The following is an 18,050-nucleotide window of genomic DNA, read 5'->3' on the forward strand; positions in this document are numbered from 1 at the left end:
AGCAGCGCTGTTCGAAATCCACGCAGACGGAGCTTGACCAGCGTGCCTGCTCGTCTCCCTCACTTGCATCTCCCAAACAACACAGCCTCACCTCCAACTAAAATGTCCAGCAAAACGTCTGAATATTCAAAATCCGGGAAAAGACTGACTGGTAGTGCCATTCAACTGATCACAAAGTATAGTCAGGACATTACTGATGTAAAAAACAGCACCATCACTATTTGAAAAAAAGTCAATTTTTGATCAAAGCTAGACAGGCCCCATTTCCAGCAGCCATTACTCCAACATTTTATCCTTGAGTAATCATGCTAAATTGCTAATTTGGTACTAGAAAATCACTTGCCAGTATATCAAACACTGCTGAAAGCTATTTATTAAATGAAGCTTAACATTGTCTTTATGTCTGTTTTTGAGTTGCCACAGTATGCAATTGATTGGCATGTCTTAAGGTAAATATTAGGTCAAAAATGGCAAAAAAAGAAACAGCTTTCTCTAGAAACCCATCAGTCAATCATTGTTTTGAGGAATGAAGACTATACAATAGGCATGTAACCTCTAAGGAGATCTTCCGATGCTGTTTTCTTGGAAGGAGGTTGTTTCAGCTCAGCTCCTGATCTGTCTGTCTGGTCAAGAGGCTGCTCTGCTGCAGGGGGGTGGCCACTGGCACCTTCTTCACACTCATTCTGCACAGAGGAATAGCAGAAATAAAAAGACTAAGTAAAATTTAAGTACAACAGTGACAGGGGTTTCACATTGTTATAAAGGCAAGATTTTAATATTATTTGTTATCATTTGAATCATTACTCTTGCAAGAGTTAACACTTGAACACATTTAGAAAAATATGCCATAATAATCACAAATTATTAAAAAATCAATTTAGAGAAAGAGAGAGTAAAATAAATACAATACCTGGCTCTGCAAGAACAGCACAGCTTTCTCCTTCAGTCTGTGGAATACATCCTCACACTGGTCTTTCTCTAGATGAGGCAGAGCCCGGAATCTGGGGTCTAATGCAGTGCACTCCAGCAGGTGGTTGTACTCTAAAGTGTATCTGTCTGAAAGGTTGTTCAGTATAGCTCTCTTCATGTTGCTCACAATGAGAGATTCTTCTTCGTTGAATGCCATGTTATGCTCGATCATATGCTGTAAGAGACACAGTTGTATTTTTTTCATCACACAGCACAGTGGTGGCCGTTTTGAGTGGCTTAAGAAGCCTCACCATGTCTTCCGCATCACGGATGTCTAAGCCATCCAAAGTATTGATGTCACGGACATTTTGTCGAACGTCGTTGCTCAGGAGAGTCGCTGTCACAGCCGCTTGCTGTTCGAGATAGCATTCGATCATATCCAGACTGCTGTTGCAGCGTGTAGCGACATCGATGATTAACTTGTGCGCCGGAAGCTCCAGTAGTATCTGTTTGGCTGCGAGCGCAGCTGTGGCTGTGGAGCTTTGGTGAAAGAAGGCAGCAATGCGCCTCACTCTGCCCAACAAACGGCTCATGCGGGGCAAACTCAAACCCGCTTGGCTGGCTAAGTTCCAAGTGTGGGCAAAACACCTGACATGGGGGGCTAGCCCAGCCTCTCTAACAGCAACATCCATATTCCTCGCATTGTCCATGACAACAGCAATTCCATGGTTGGCCTTTTGAAGCCTCCATTCACTCACAGCTGATTTTAAAACGTCAGCAATATTAGCCTCGGTGTGTGTTTCGAACAGAGGGCGAGTTTGGAGAACAAAATTAACTATCTCCCACTTGCTGGTTATCACATGGGCTGTGACTGTAATATAACTCTGGGCAGCCCTGGAGGTCCAGCTGTCGGTTGTAATTGATACGCTATCTGCTTTTCTGAGGTTCTCAACTACCTTAGATTTTGTTTCCCTGTAAAGTGCTGGCATGACAGTCTGGCTAAAGTGGGGGCATGATGGGATGGTGTATTTGGGCTCCAATGTGTTGACCAGTATCTGAAATCCTTCATTTTCTATGACAGAAAACGGCCTCATATCTTTTGCCATGAAAACAAAGATGCACCTTGTGATCTCCGTGACTCTCACACTCGCCGCCGCGAATGGGGCTGCAAATCCACCGGTCAGTGTGGTTCGTCCTCTTAATAGCTTTTTACATGCAGACGGAGGTGTCTGGAGCTTCACACTGTGGTGACGATTTGTATGCTGCGCAGTTTGTTGTGCTATTAGTATATATTAACATCTTCTTGCAGTATCTGCACACAGTTTTTGTTTTGTCTGTTACCACCTCACCGGTTTCATTTTTAGTCTTCAGAAAGCCAAAATGCCGCCATGTTTGCTACTGTTTAACGCTACAACTTGCTCGCTGCTATCGCGCCTGTAAAGCGAGGTCAAAGTATAGAGCTTCAGTGCCCCTGCTGTTTAAAACGTGTATTGCGATTTGTTTAACATCTCAACCGACTTGAATCGTCACATATTTTCATCGATTTTCAACCAGCTCGGAGTGCGTCATTACATTCCTACTATACAATGCTTGAAATTGCCAAAAAAAACTGAAGATTTCATACAAAGGTGTACACTACAGTCTTCAAAGACAAAGGACAACTGGCTCTAGCAAGGACAGAAAGAGATGTGGAAGGCCCAGATACAACTAAACAAGAGGATAAGTACATCAGAGTCTCTAGTTTGAGAAATAGACGCCTCACGTGTCCTCAGCTGACAGCTTCATTGAATTCTACCTGCTCAACACCAGTTTCATGTACAACAGTAAAGAGAAGACTCAAGGGTGCAGGCTTTATGGAAAGAATTGCAAAGAAAAAGCCACTTTTGAAACAGAAAAACAAAAAGAAAAGGTTAGAGTGGGCAAAGAAACACAGACTTTAGACAACAGATAATTAGAAAAGAGTGTTATGGATCTTAACCCCATTGAGCTTTTGTGGGATCAGCTAGACTGTAAGGTATGTGAGAAGTGCCCAACAAGACAACCACATCTATGGCAAGTGCTACAGGAAGAGTGGGGTGAAATGTCACCTGAGTATCTGGGCAAACTGACAGCTAGAATGCCAAGGATCTGCAAAGCTGTCATTGCTGCACGTGGAGGATTTTTTGATGAGAACTCTTTGAAGTAGTTTAAGAAGTTCTGATTTTTTATTTTAATTTTTTTTCAAATTGTAATAATAATTGTTCACATTATTAATGTCCTGACTATACATTGTGATCAGTTGAATGCCACTTTGGTGAATAAAAGTACCAATTACTTTCCATAAGAGCAAAATCTGAACATTATTCCAAACTTTTGGCCGCCAATGTGCATTTCTTTTCCACACATATAAATCAGTTTGTAGTAGATGAATATAGGGATTTTGAGTGAAGTTAAACAGATCTTAGATCTCAGAATTAATACCTGCTACATTTACCCCCCTTTGAATACACCAAAATACTTAAGGTACACCAAAGACAACCAAATTCATTCATACACTTTGCTCAGGTTTCTAGAATGTCTCTTCACTTACTTCAGCTTGAAAATGCTACCTTCTTAAAAGGCTGAGAGATATCTAAGGGTGATCATGCCTTAAGGAACTCCCAAAATAAGATGGTGCCTTTTACACCATACCAAACCTTATCCCAACATCTTTGACTCATTATGTAACAAATACATGAATCCCTTTGGATTAATTACTTTACAGTCTTAGAAACATGACTTAGGGTAAATTCGCACTTGAACAATAAAAGAACCCTGAAAAACAAAGTGAGTAGTGACTGGGAATTTTGTGCCATAGTCTCAGTGAGACGACTGACTTTCTTGACCACTCTACCAGTGCGTGTAACTCGTTCTTGAGTATTTCCTACACCCTGAATGTCTCGGTCAACAGTCCCATAACTAGACTGTTCTATATTGGATGTGACTCTTACTTCTATAGTAGGAGGGGCTCTGTCACTATTTGAGTCAGTCTGACATCTACAGTGCTCTGTAGCAAGACTGTCAACAACACTGAATTCTTCAGAGGAATCACCGTCCTGACTTCGCTAGGTTCCCCTGTGTAGGAAACTGCACAGATTCGTCCTCATTTTGTGAGCTTTGATCCTTAGAATGTCCTGATTCATTCAACACCCAAAGACTTGTTCAGCTCTCTGAACTTTCGTTTTCTAGACAATCCACAAGATCCTGGGATTGTGAGGCAACTACAGACTCCTCTGCGTCATCACATTCATCAAGGTATGGATTGCTGGTTCCTCCAAGTTTAGTTTGAACAGGTAAGAAACTGATATTCAACAAGAGATTTCGATGTACCACTCTCTTAACTTCTTTCTCATCTTGTACTACATAGGTGTGTGTCTGAGGATTCCATTTTATGACTACGAAGACAGCTGCTTCTCACTTATCCACAAGTTTCCTCTTCCCTCTCTCTCCTTTGTTTGCAATCAGCACATGATCTCCAACATTTAAGTGACTGCCCTTTACTCTTTTGTTATATCCCTGAGCTTGTTTTTGTTGCTCTTTGACAGCATGCTGTTGTGCAATGGTTGCTGCTTCATGGAGGTGGGAAAGGAGTGTCTTACGTGACTACCATAATCAACCATCACAAGATCTTGGAGCACCTGCTTGAACATCACATCTACAGGGAGTCTCGGTACGCAGCAGAACATGAGATAAAAGGGTGAATAACCGGTTGTTTCATGTACAGTGGCCTTGTAGGCAAATGTCAGTGTCTTGATTTGTTGGGGCCACTGATGTTTAGCTTTTAACGGCAAGGAACGCAAAATATTTCCTAGAGTCCTGTTAAATCGTTCGGTTCCTCCATTTCCCATTGGATGATATGCTGTGGTGTGTTATTTAGCAACTCCTGATAATTTAGCACATAGCTCAGCGATTAAACCAAAAAAATTTAAACTCGAAATTGGCTCCTTGATCAGTGTGTATGCGTTCTGAGAAGCCGTAAACACAGAAAGCATGATCCCACAGCTTCTTGGCCACTTGCTTCACCATCTGATTCGGACATGGGAATGCATGAGTTAATTTTGTAAAAAGGTCTGTGACCACTAACACGTCAGCTGAGTTTTTCTTACTGTCTTCCGCACTCCAGAAGTCAATTAGAGGCATTAAGCCTCCTAAATATACCAGCCTGCTTTGTGATCTTTCCTTTGCCCTTCCTCTTTTGACCAGCAGTGAGGGCAAACAAGGGTCTGGCAATGGTAGAACAATTCGATATGAAATGTTGATAGTAAAAGACCATTTCCAGAAAAGATTGAATCCTCTTCACTGAAGGAGTAGCTCCATCTTCCTCCATAAGATCAGTCTTGGTCATACGGGATATCACATCTACATTTTCAGTCTATGGAAGACCACTTCTAGCCTGCTCAAAGCTTCCTTCTCAGTAGCTGCAAATACCAGTAGGTCATCCAAATAGCACAACAGGTGGTTGAAGTTTAAATCACCAAATATACTTAACATCATTCGCATGAATGAGCTGGGCTATTACGCAGACCTTGTGGCATGCGATTATATTCATGCAAGCCAAGTGGTGTGGTGAACACAGTGTATTTTTTATCCTCTTCGTGCATGGGAATGTTGTTAAAGCCGAACGTCAAGTCTATAGTACTAAAATAGGCATTGCCGCCTAAAGCTGCCAGACAATATGATTGATGTGGGAGTGGGTGTGCATCCTTTAAGGTCCTGGCATTGAGCCATCTGAAATCGGTACAGATTCTCAGACTGCCTTCCTTTTTCCATACCATTACCAATGGCGAGGCGAATTCACTGATAGATTTCCTTATTATCTCTTGTTCCTCCATTTTCACCAGAACTTGCCTCAACTTCTGATAATGAGCCGGTGGAACTCTCCGGTACGGAAGGTGGAATGGTCGTTCGTCTGTCAGGCGGATGCAATGAGAGAAGCCTTTTGCTTCGTCACAATCCAAGTCATGTTTTGAGAAGACATCATCGTAGCTAACTAAAAGCTGGACTAATTCCCACTTGGTAGAGTGATTGACCTGGCACGAATCTATATCTACATCCTTTAGGCCCACTTCTGCAAGTTTCTTCCTCAAATCCTCACAACTCGCTATAGGGTTAGCCTTCACTTGGTCATTGGTCTTAAGCTGGCTAGTGTTCTGGAGAACCGTAAAATTTTCAGAAACCATACAGGGTGACACATCAGCTAACTTGCAGTTCCTTTTTAGGGTCATGGGCTGATTGGAAAGGTTCACTATCTTCATGGGGACGTCACCTCACATAGGTGTAACCATCCGGCCAACCATGATGTTTCACGGCATAGATTTTGAAGATTTAGGTTCAACAACCACTGTATATCCAGGGGACATAGGGACATCTTTCAGTAGCCTGCCCCACACGAGGTGTTCATGCTTAGCTAGAAGTTTTACAGCTTGTGTCAGTTTCACTGTCCCAATTTTATTTAGTGTTTCATCACCTTTCCATCTTGACAACCCATTCACATCATGTCATCATGTCATGTCACAACTGCGCAGGCCCGGTTCTACAGGGGTGCATGAGGGTGCTAAACACCCTCAAACGAACCTTAGAGCACCCTCAATTGCAGACCAGGGCAAACTACTGCCCGTGGGGCGACAATCCCGGTTCTACGGGGGTACTTGAGGGTGCTAAGCACCCTCAAACGAAACTTAGAGCACCCTCAATTGCAGACCAGGGTGAAATTTTTTTTGTTAGATGGCTTTTGGACCTTAATGTGGCCCCAGTACCAAAATAATTGGCAGTAATCATTTATCAGTGTAATGCAGCCTGCTTTATTCAGTTGTGTGCTGAATAGGGTGCCAAACATACCAATGATGAGACCCACATCATGACCCATGAGCATGTAAACAGGTTGATAATGTTTTGAGAATAAAACAACTTTGTCCATTTTGCGGCAAACATTAAAATAAGTTTTAAGAATCTATAATTTCCAAGTATTTTTTTTTACTATTAAAAATTTAGAATGTTAAATTGAATACTAAATTACCATTGCATTGAAATATGGTAAAATAAAAAATTAATAATTTTATTCAGCCTTTATTCAGTTTTACTAACACATGATAGAAAAGTAGCAGCAAAACTTCAAGCAATCGCAGAATGGTCCCATCAGTCTGTATACACTTCAGACACTTCAGAAAAGTTTGCATCATTCATTGACTGCATAAGTGCACTAGTACTTCTGGGCTTAAAAGATACAACTATGCAGAACTTTTGATCCTCTCTCTTTCATGTTCTACTTAACAGCTGATGTGGCCCCTGTACCAAAATAATTGCACACCCCTGCTCAATTAAACATGTAAGACTAATACTGTAAACTGGCAAGCAGATTTCCTTGAATCCCAGCAAACACACAAAAATCCCTGCATTTTGTGAACACACAAAATGCTGCATCAATTTATAAACATGTATGATTTTGCAAATCAATATGTCCTAATCTGCAGGTGCAGCATTTTGCTGTCATTTTCAGTGACAGATCATGTGGAAAAAACTAAGCAATAAATGTTTTGTACATTTAAAAAAAAAAAAAAAAAAAAAAATCTACCTTGTTTTAGTAGCATTTATATATGATTTAATCTAATAAAAAATTGTAATTACGATACATCTCCACTTTATACAGAGCACCCCCACTATTTTCAGAAGCACCCTCAGTGATTTTCATCTGGAGCCTGGCCTGCAACTGCGACACGCATAAAACTCATATAAACTGTAACAAATACATTTATATGTTTCTTCCACAAAATAATTTCCTCCTTTTCTTTACCACACATATAAATCAGTTTGTTGTAGATAAATATAGGGATTTTGAGTGAAGTTAAACAGACTAGAATTAATACCTGCTGCATTCACAGAAAACAAATATTCTGTGAGGTAACCTAAAATGTGCTTCATAGGGTAACGTCTGATGTTTTTTTTATTCAATTAAACAAATATATGACAATGTACATTATAAATTAGGTTACACCAACAAAAGTTATTTGTATGGGTTAAATCAAGTAGAAACAGATCCTTTAGGAAACATTTGCAGTGTACGGTGATTTTCTGTTTGCACCTTTTGACCAGAGAGGGGCGCTGTTTTCTAATTTATAAATCAACTGAGCGCACCTTAATTCTGTAGGCCTATGTCGATAAAATGTTATATATATTTTTAAGCGTACCAGAAAAATAGTCATACTTTGTGGTATTTGCCAAGTGTTTTTTTTTTTTTTTTTTTTTTTTTTTGTTTGCTTTTTACACAATGCTGGAGAGAAAACGACCACATATTTAAGGTTATTTTAAATATAAATTAATAACAACAACAACAAAGAGCGTGTGGAAGAATTTATACAGTAAATACTTATATTTAATCATGCGTTAATTGTTGTTTATTCTTATGACTAAAACACATTTAAACTGCTAAAGCTGATTTAGCATTATTTTGTGGCCATTGGAAGTACAGTGTTAAAGAATGAAGCCATTAAGGATACAGTATTTTTAAACATGAAATGAGGGAGTGAGTGTGTGTGTGTGTGTGAGAGAGAGAGAGAGAGAGAGAGAGAGAGAGAGAGACGATTTCTCAGAGTAGGCAAGGGAGGCAATGTCTCCTCAAAAATTCGGGTGAGCAAAATAAACTACTGTACATAAATAAAACAAATACAATATTACGAAATGTGAACTCAAACAATGTGTTTGGCAGTCATCTTTCTGCATTCATTCTGTCAAACAGCGACATCCAGTGGATAAAGTTTCAGTGGGAGGCAGCGTCTCTCAAGCCTCCCTTCAGCTCATTGTTTTCTCATTCAGTGCCTATTCGCTTTATGCGCCAGAGAAACTAGCACGCAGCCATCTTGACAGTTTTATCTCGGAACTTCCGTTCTAGCGGTTCTACGTAGATATCTATGGCGTTGATGTCAAAGTGTAATTAGTTGGTGAATTGGATTTACAGGTTATAGAGTTGTCAAAAGCTATCAGGAGTATTTTAAAGTGTTCAGGGGATGTCATAATAACAGAAAGCAGTGCTGTGAGATTTTAAAACAAGAGTATTTTATTCATAAATACACAAGATCCTGCCTTCAAGCTGTGGATATACTGATGTGCCTCTGTGCTCATGAAACTCCAAGAGACAATAAGAGACACCACAAAGTCGTTTAAAATATCTCATACGACACCTCTGACCATCTTCTCATGTCATTCACCCATCATGTTATAGTAAAGGTAAACAGATTTTTGTAGTTAAACCGGGACGGGGGAGGGGTGCAACTATATTTACACACACACAAACACATACACATGTGAAAGTGTATGTTTTATTTTATATTCCATTTAACAACAATTTTAATCACATTTAAGCCCCTAAAAATGTAGGGTGACAAATTAATTAAAAAAAGTACAATTGTAATTTTCTTAATGTTGAACTTGCATGTGTAAAAATACAAGCTGTCACTGTTTGAAATTTCATATCAACTACACATTTTAACACAAATTATTGACAAGTTGTAACCTAAAAATTAAGTGGAATTACACGTATAACAATTAAACGCCTGTATTATGAAAAAGTGCAGTGTGTCATAGCTGTCTGAATGTGATCTGCCAGATCCAATTTACCTCTGAGTGTGTTGGAAAAAACAAACATTTACAGTGACATTAAAAACACCTCACTAGCATTTTCACATAGTAAAGGGGTGCTGTAGACTCACACATCAACTCTTGGTGGAAAATATTTTCTGTGCTCCCATACGTAATCCATTTTGATTGACTCTTCTCAGTAGGTTCAATAAAACAGGAAGTTAGATGACAAAATTCGGAAGAGCGGAGCGCTGAAAAGTCAAGTAATTTTTATTTGTATAGCGCTTTTCACAACACACATCATTTCAAAGCAGCTTTACAGGAAATCATGCATTAACAGAAAATGAAACTGTAATATCTATAAAGTCTTAGAGTCATCATTGTGTAATTTGTTTAAATATGATTGTAAATTGTGAACAAAAATAAATAATTAAATAATAATTATATTTAGAACCCCAGTGTGCAAACCGATGGCGACTGTGGCAAGGAACACAAAACTCCATAAGATGTTGGTTAATGGAGAAAAATAACCTTGGGAGAAACCAGACTCACTGTGGGGGCGGAGCTGAATAAGGTGAATAGCGTGGTGTGAATGTGAGCGAATACAGCGAAAAGTCACGTGAGGGGAGACGCTGGCTCCGATTAGCGCTGATTCATTCAATACGATGTCAGTCAATCAATGCGATGATGCCCGCTTCTCATGCTTTCGTCCTCTGCGTGTCTGGGACGAACTAATGGAAGTGCAGAAACTATTTGCAGAGAAAACAACTAGGCCTAACTGACACAGATAACCACATTTTTGGTCACATCCAAATCAAAATGAACTTAAAATTACTTGAAATCTGAAATGGTGTGTGAGTGACATGCTTTTTTAAAGAGCACTCGCTCTTAAAATTACAGATCCGTGCAATCACGAACCCTGTGTTGTTTACCAAGGAGTAGATGACAGATGATCCAAAAATAAGATGACTATGAAAATAAGAGGTGAACAGATTAAATGTACATGAAATATGCTTGTTGCTGTAGTCTTGTAGGTATTGTTTTTTATGCAATGAAAAATGTATAATTATAAAACAATGCATACACTTGATGAGTCTTTGTCTTGATTTAATAAATAGTGTTAATATCACCTTACAAAAATAAGTATTTCATGCTTATTTACAGTGTAAGTTTAAAGGTATTTAATATGCATTCCCGTACAGAAATCTGATATATGGCAATTAACATAAATAATATTAATTTTTTGGGCGGCATATATGTACAGTTGAAGTCTGAAGTTAACATACACTTAGGTTGAAGTAATTAAAACTAATTTTTTAACCACTCCACAGATTTAATATTAGCAAACTATAGTTTTGGCAAGTCATTTAGGACATCTACTTTGTGCATGACACGAGTAATTTTTCCAACAATTGTTTACAGAAGATTGTTTCACTTTTAATTGACTATATCACAATTTCAGTGGGTCAGAAGTTTACATACACTAAGTTAACTAGTGCCTTTAAGCAGCTTGGAAAATTCCAGAAAATGATGTTTGACAATTAGCCAGTTAGCTTCTGATAGGAGGTGTACTGAATTGGAGGTGTACCTGTGGATGTGTTTTAAGGCCTACCTTCAAACTCAGTGCCTCTTTGCTTGACATCATGGGAAAATCAAAAGAAATCAGCCAAGACCTCAGAAAAAAAAAAAAAGTGGACCTCCACAAGTCTGGTTCATCCTTAGGAGCAATTTCCAAACACCTGAAGGTACCACGTTCATCTGTATAAACTATAGTAAGCAAGTATAAACACCATGGGACCACGCAGCCATCATACCGCTCAGGAAGGAGACACATTCTGTCTCCTAGAGATGAACGTAGTTTGATGCGAAAAGTGTAAATCAATCCAAGAACAACAGCAAAGGACTTTGTGAAGATGCTGGAGGAAACAGGTAGACAAGTATCTATATCCATAGTAAAATGTGTCTTATATTGACATAACTTGAAAGGCTGCCCAGGAAGGAAGACGCCACTGCTCCAAAACCACCATAAAAAAGCCAAACTACAGTTTGCAAGTGCACATGGGGACAAAGATCTTACTTTTTGGAGAAATGTCCTCTGGTCTGATGAAACAAAAACTGAACTGTTTGGCCATAATGACCATCATTATGTTTGGAGGAAAAAGGGTGAGGCTTGCAAGCCAAAGAACACCATCCCAACCATGAAGCATGGGGCAGCATCATGTAGTGGGGGTGATTTGCTTCAGGAGGGACTGGTGCACTTCACAAAATAGATGGCATCATGAGGAAGGAAAATTATGTGGATATATTGAAGCAACATCTCAAGACAGCAGCCAGGAAGTTAAAGCTCAGTCGCAAATGGGTCTTCCAAATGGACAATGACCCCAAGCATACCTCTGAAGTTGTGACAAAATGGCTCAAGGACAACAAAGTCAAGGTATTGGAGTGGCCATCACAAAGCCCTGACCTCAGTACAATAGAAAACTTGTGGGCAGAACTGAAAAAGCGTGTGCAAGCAAGGAGGCCTACAAACCTGACACGGTTACGCCAGTTCTGTCTGGAGGAATGGGCCAAAATTCCTGCAACTTATTGTGAGAAGCTTGTGGAAGGCTACCCAAAATGTTTGACCCAAGTTAAACAATTTAAAGGCAATGCTACCAAATACTAACAAATTGTAACTTCTGACCACTGGGAATGTGATGAAAGAAGTAAAAGCTGAAATAAATCATTCTCTCTACTATTATTCTGACATTTCACATTCTTAAAATAAAGTAGTGATCCTAACTGACCTAAGACAGGGAATGTTTTCTAGGATTAAATGTCAGGAATTGTGAAAAACTGAGTTAAAATGTATTTGACTAAGGTGATTTTAACTGTACATAGCCTATACAAAATTGATGATAAACTGGTTTAAGGAAAATACTGTATATGTTACATATAAAACAACAGCCATTTTTAGTATTTTGTTATTATGTTGTTGAATTTATAAGCAAAATATGTGACTTTTTATATTATATATTTTTATGCAAGGCTACTTTTTATCCGAATAAATATCATATGTTGTGATAAATCAGATTTCAGATTTGTATAGGCTTAACCTTAAAGCTATTTAAATGTTAACTGGAATTGAAATAGGAATTTATATTGGACTTGAAAAAAAACAAACAAACGCTGAGATGGCACTCTGTCTCCTCATTTCAAAAGTCCACCACACGGCACTGTGTGTGTGTGTGTGTGTGTGTGTGTGTGTGTGTGTGTGTGTATAAACTGTTCAGAAAGACTTAGGCTGAGAACTTGATTACTAATAAACTTACATGTATGTCATCCAAACCATTTAATTCTAAGGTATTTATATTGATTACAAAAAAACATATAAAAGGGTTCACTTCAAGTCCAAATGCATAAAATAAATCAATAGACAAAGATACTGTAAATAAATCCATTTTTGCATGCATATACATTTAGGCTATTCATAATCATTTACTTACAGAAAAAACAACCCAGCAAATAGGTAAAAAAATAAATAAAATAATAACCCTGCAGTTTTTAGAGTATACTGTATATTTAAATTTTTTTTTATTTTATGTATAAATAAATTATAATCTTTTCAATGTATATTTTTTTTATTTAAATAAATATATGAAATAGTTTAATATATATATTTTTTTAAATCCAGTAAAAAGAATAGAGGCACTTGGTCTTGTGTTTCACATAATTCTGTCAGACATTTCCAAGCAGCTTAATTATAAAGAGGTCAGATTTTCGGCACAGTATTGATTGGTAGTTCGACACCTCTTGCATGACTGTGCATATTCTCTACAAGTTTCTTGACATGATTATAGGGCCTTGTGACATTAATTACACTTAATTAGAAACACAATCTACATTCAGTTGTAACTGTAAGATCACAACTCTTCTATTTTCCTGTCCTATTTTGGAAACTTGTATCACATTGTATACTGCTGGGACAACAGCACCACATTTTAAGTTTGCTTTTCTAAGTTATGAAGGCTTTTTGTTTTGTTCTGAAGTTGCATCAGTCTATGGTAATACTAACGTATTAACACATTTACATATTAACGTCAGTTTAATTTGTTCTGAATAATAAATCAGACATTCTTGTCTGCCTGTTTTTATTCTCAAATATTTTCCCCTGACCACTGTACTTCATCCATGGCTTAGTTACTGGGTGTGAATAGTTCAAACTGGCGACTTGACTTTCCATAGTGATGTAATCACAACTCCAGTTCTGCAAATGTAACCCTATCCAATAACACGTCAGTCTAAGTCTCATTAAAAAAAAGATCTGTTCAAGCTCTCTCTCACCTGAGAATTTAAGCCATACCTTACTGCACAGTATTGGACTTTAATCAGGGTCGCTGAAGGGTACAACCTCAATCATCTTCAGTTCTGTCTGAAAGGTAATACAGAGCTTAATGTAAAGCCATCACGACCTATAGTTCAACAGAGCATGGGTTCTCTAGCAACTTTGTTTGCTTTGTTCTGTAAGTATGTGTGTCAATTGGTAAGGGCACAGCATGGTGACCTGCTGAGAGTTTGAATTGCAGGTGGTTTGTCACAATGCATGTTTAATTTTAAGTGCAGGTGAGATGGTGATAGCCCTACTGGGTTACTTCATTCAAAGGAGTTTTCAATAACTGGAAAGGATATTGAATTAGTTTAGCTAATGAGTAGCTCAGGCTTGGGCACAGAAAGCTTCCCTTGTTTGTAAGGAGTGGTTGTCCTCTATTTTATTGGGAGATAATTTAGTTTAGTATATAAACACATCCCTAAATTCTTAAATCTTTACACAAGGCAAGCACTGTTTCTTTACAGTTAATATTAATGCAATTAATATTATTATAAAATATTAGTAAGATTATTAATATAGTATGTTAATTCGTGCCACAACCCCCACCCCCCACAAGATGCCGCCCTGGGCAACTGCCCATGTCGCCCATGCCTAATTCCGCCACTGGATGAGGTCGTTGTGTCGCTGGCAGTGTGAACGCAGCTGAAGGCAGTAACGAAGGCAAATGGGATGAGGTAAGGAGAGGAGAAATAGGCAAGGAGGGGAAGAGTCGGAAAAAAAGGAAAAAAGATGAATTCAGTGTAGGTGAATCGGAGCGTGAAGAAAGAGAGGGTGAGGATAGTCTGTTGAATGTAGTAGTTAGATTTGAGGGAGAAGGAGGAGTGAAGAAGGCTGACCCAATTAAACTTACAAATATCATTAAAGGTCAAGTTGGGGATGTTAAGTATGCGAGAATATTAGGTGATGGAAACCTATTAATAGGATGCAAAAATGAAGCGCAGGTTGTAAAGGCAAAGAAAATGAAGAGCATTGGGAAAGTTAAAGTGATTAAGGTGGTAAATGTCAGGAAAAAAGACTCAGTGGTTGAGGAGAAAGTACTTCCAAAAGTGGTGTATTTTGGTTTTTAAGGTACAGTGTTAGAGAATTCTTTCTAAAAACCTATGAGATGTTTTAATTGCCAGGAATTCGGTCATGTAGCTAAGGTATGGAAGGGAAAAAGAAGATGTGCTAGGTGTGGAGAGGGTCATGAATATGGGAAATGCAGTGAAGGAGTAAAACCAAAGTGCTGTAACTGTGGAGGAAGTCACAGTGTAGCTTATTGGGGATGTGTAGTGTATAAAAAGGAGGTGGGGGTGCAACAAATAAGAACAAAAGAGAGTATCACATATGCTGAAGCAGTTAAGATGGTAGGACAAGGTAAACCAAATAAGGAAGGAGTAGCAACTAAAGAACAAGTGATGATGAAGGAAAGACAAGGCAAGAAGAAAATATGGTCGGAAAAGAAAAAGCTGGTAACATTTATAGCAGGTGTGATAAATGCAACGTATGAGATTAAATCAAAACGGAAAGGATTCAGATTATAGCGAAGGCAGCAAAACACCATTTGGACATGGTAGGGTTAAAATGGGAAGAAATAAATGATGAGCTAAGAATGCAGTCAAGCCAAGAGGCAGCATGTGTAGGATGTTAACATTAATAGTGTTAATTTTACAATGGAATGCGAGATGTCTGATTGCAAATGGACAAGATTTTAAACAACTTAAAGATAATAGAATAGGAAAACCAGATGTAGTGTGTATTCAAGAGACCTGGCTAAAACCAAATGTAGAATATATATTATATGGCTGTGTGGCAGTAAGATGTGATAGAAAGGAGGGAGGAGGAGGATGTGCCACTTTTATAAAACAAGGAATTCCATATAGAGTTATAGGTGTAGGAAGTGTGGGCTAAAAGGAAAGAGTTGGTAATCATAAATTATTATAATCCATGTAAAAGATTAGAGGCAAGGAATCTTAAGGAAATTGAAGGACAGAAATATGGTAATGTTGTGTGGTGTGGGGACTATTTTATGGGGAAGTGGAAAAATGGACAATAACGGTCAGGTAATAGAAGAAGTAACTGAGGAAATGAATTTAGTATGTTTAAATGATGGAAGTGGTACAAGAATAGATCTAGATACAGGAAAAGAATCAGCTCTGGATCTTACACTGATATCAAGCAGCTTAGCAGCAATATGTTATTGGTCAGTGCATCATGAAGGAACTATAGGAAGTGATCACGATCCTATTTGGTGTAGGATAAACATTGAAATTCCTTTGACCAGAGGAGGCTCGGGTGGGAAATGGAGGTATGAGAAAGCTAATTGGGATAAGTTTCAGGAGATAAGTAATGCCTACTTAAGCCAGGTCAATAATGAAATTAATATGGACGCACTAGATAATAGAATTAAGCAAGGAATAAGGTTGGCTGCAATAGAAGCTATCCCTAAGAGCAAAGGAAATATAAAGAGGAAAATAATGCCGTGGTGGGATGACAAGTACAAGAAAGCAGTGAGGAATAGAAACAGGGCATTTAAATTGGTGAAAAGGACTCATCATTTCCAAGATTTAATTCTATATAAACATGCACTGGCAATAGTAAGGTGGACAATTAGACATGCAAAAAGAACATGCTGGGAAAAATTTTGTGACAAAATTGGAAATTAAACACCAGAAGGAAAGGTGTGGAAAATTATAAAAAGAATGGGTGGGGATAGGACTGGAGTTATCCAATGCTGTTTGAGGGTAAAGAAACAGCAATAACCAAAAAAGAAAAAGTGGAGATGATAGTGAATACTTTTAATAATCTATCTGAAGAAGGAAGAAGAGGTTGAGAGAGAACAAAATCTAATTATAGAGAGGTGTTGTGTAGGAAAAATAGTAGTGATGGTGAACTAGATGTTCCTTTTAATATTGGAGAAATTAATAGAGCATTGGAAAAAAACAGGAAAACAGCCCCAGGAAAAGATCAGATATGCTACACTATGAGAAAACACTTAAGCGTAGAAAGCCTTGAGAAGTTATTATTGCTATACAATAAAGTATGGGAAGAAGGCAGAATGCCAGTAAGCTGGAAAGAGGCAATAATAATACCAATAAAGAAGCTGGGAAAGGATGATAGCAAGCCAGGAAATTACAGGCCTATTGCCCTGACATCACACATATGTAAACTAATGGAGCGTATGATTAATGAGAGATTAATATACTTCCTGAAGAGTAGAAATTTGGTTTCAAATTATCAAAGTGGATTCAGAAAAGGGAGAGGTACTATGGATCCAATAATTTGTTTAGAAGATGATGTAAGAAAAGCACAAGCAAAAATAAAGAATCAGTAGTGGCTGTATTTTGTGATGTAGAAAAGGCATATGATATGCTTTGGAAAGAGGGACTTTTAATTAAAATGCATTTATTGGGGGTTGAAGGGAAATATTTAATTGGGTAATGGACTTTTTAGATAATAGAACCATCCAAGTGAGGATGGGAACAGAGTTATCCAAGCAGTACATATTAGATAACGGAACACCCCAAGGGAGCGTGCTAAGCCCAACTCTTTTCTCCATTATAATTAACGATATATTCTCAAGTGTCACAGTAGACTTAGGAAGGTCATTGTTTGCGGATGACGGGGCGTTATGGAAAAGAGGAAGAAATTTAGAGTATATAATAAAGAAAGTTCAAGATGGTATTAGCCAAGTGGAAATTTGGGGAACAAAATGGGGTTTTAAATTCTCAATTGAAAAAACAAAGGTTATGTTCTTCACTAGGAAAAGAATCAGAGAAGACCAGATGAAATTGTATGGGAATTGTCTGGAAAGAGTTAGTAGCTTTCAGTTCCTGGGAGTATACTTTGACACTAATTTGACATGGAAACATCATATTAAATATGTAGTCGATAAATGTAAAAAAGTAATTAATGTCATGAGATGTTTTTCGGGACTTAAATGGGGGGCCAGTGTCATAGCTTTGAAATATATTTATATAGCTTTAATAAGATCAAGTTTAGACTACGAAAGTATTGTTTATAGCTCAGCGTCAAAGTCTGCGCTATCAGCTCTAGATATTGTGCAAGCCCAAGCTTTAAGAGTTTGTCTAAGAGCAGTTAGGACAACACCAGTGTGCGCAATGCAACTAGAAGCTTGAGAAATGCCATTAGGGCTACGCTGAAATCAGTTGGCAATTAACTATTGGATTAACTTGAGGGGGCA

Source organism: Myxocyprinus asiaticus, chromosome 11 (assembly GCF_019703515.2).
Source record: "Myxocyprinus asiaticus isolate MX2 ecotype Aquarium Trade chromosome 11, UBuf_Myxa_2, whole genome shotgun sequence".
Lineage (NCBI taxonomy): Eukaryota > Metazoa > Chordata > Actinopteri > Cypriniformes > Catostomidae > Myxocyprinus > Myxocyprinus asiaticus.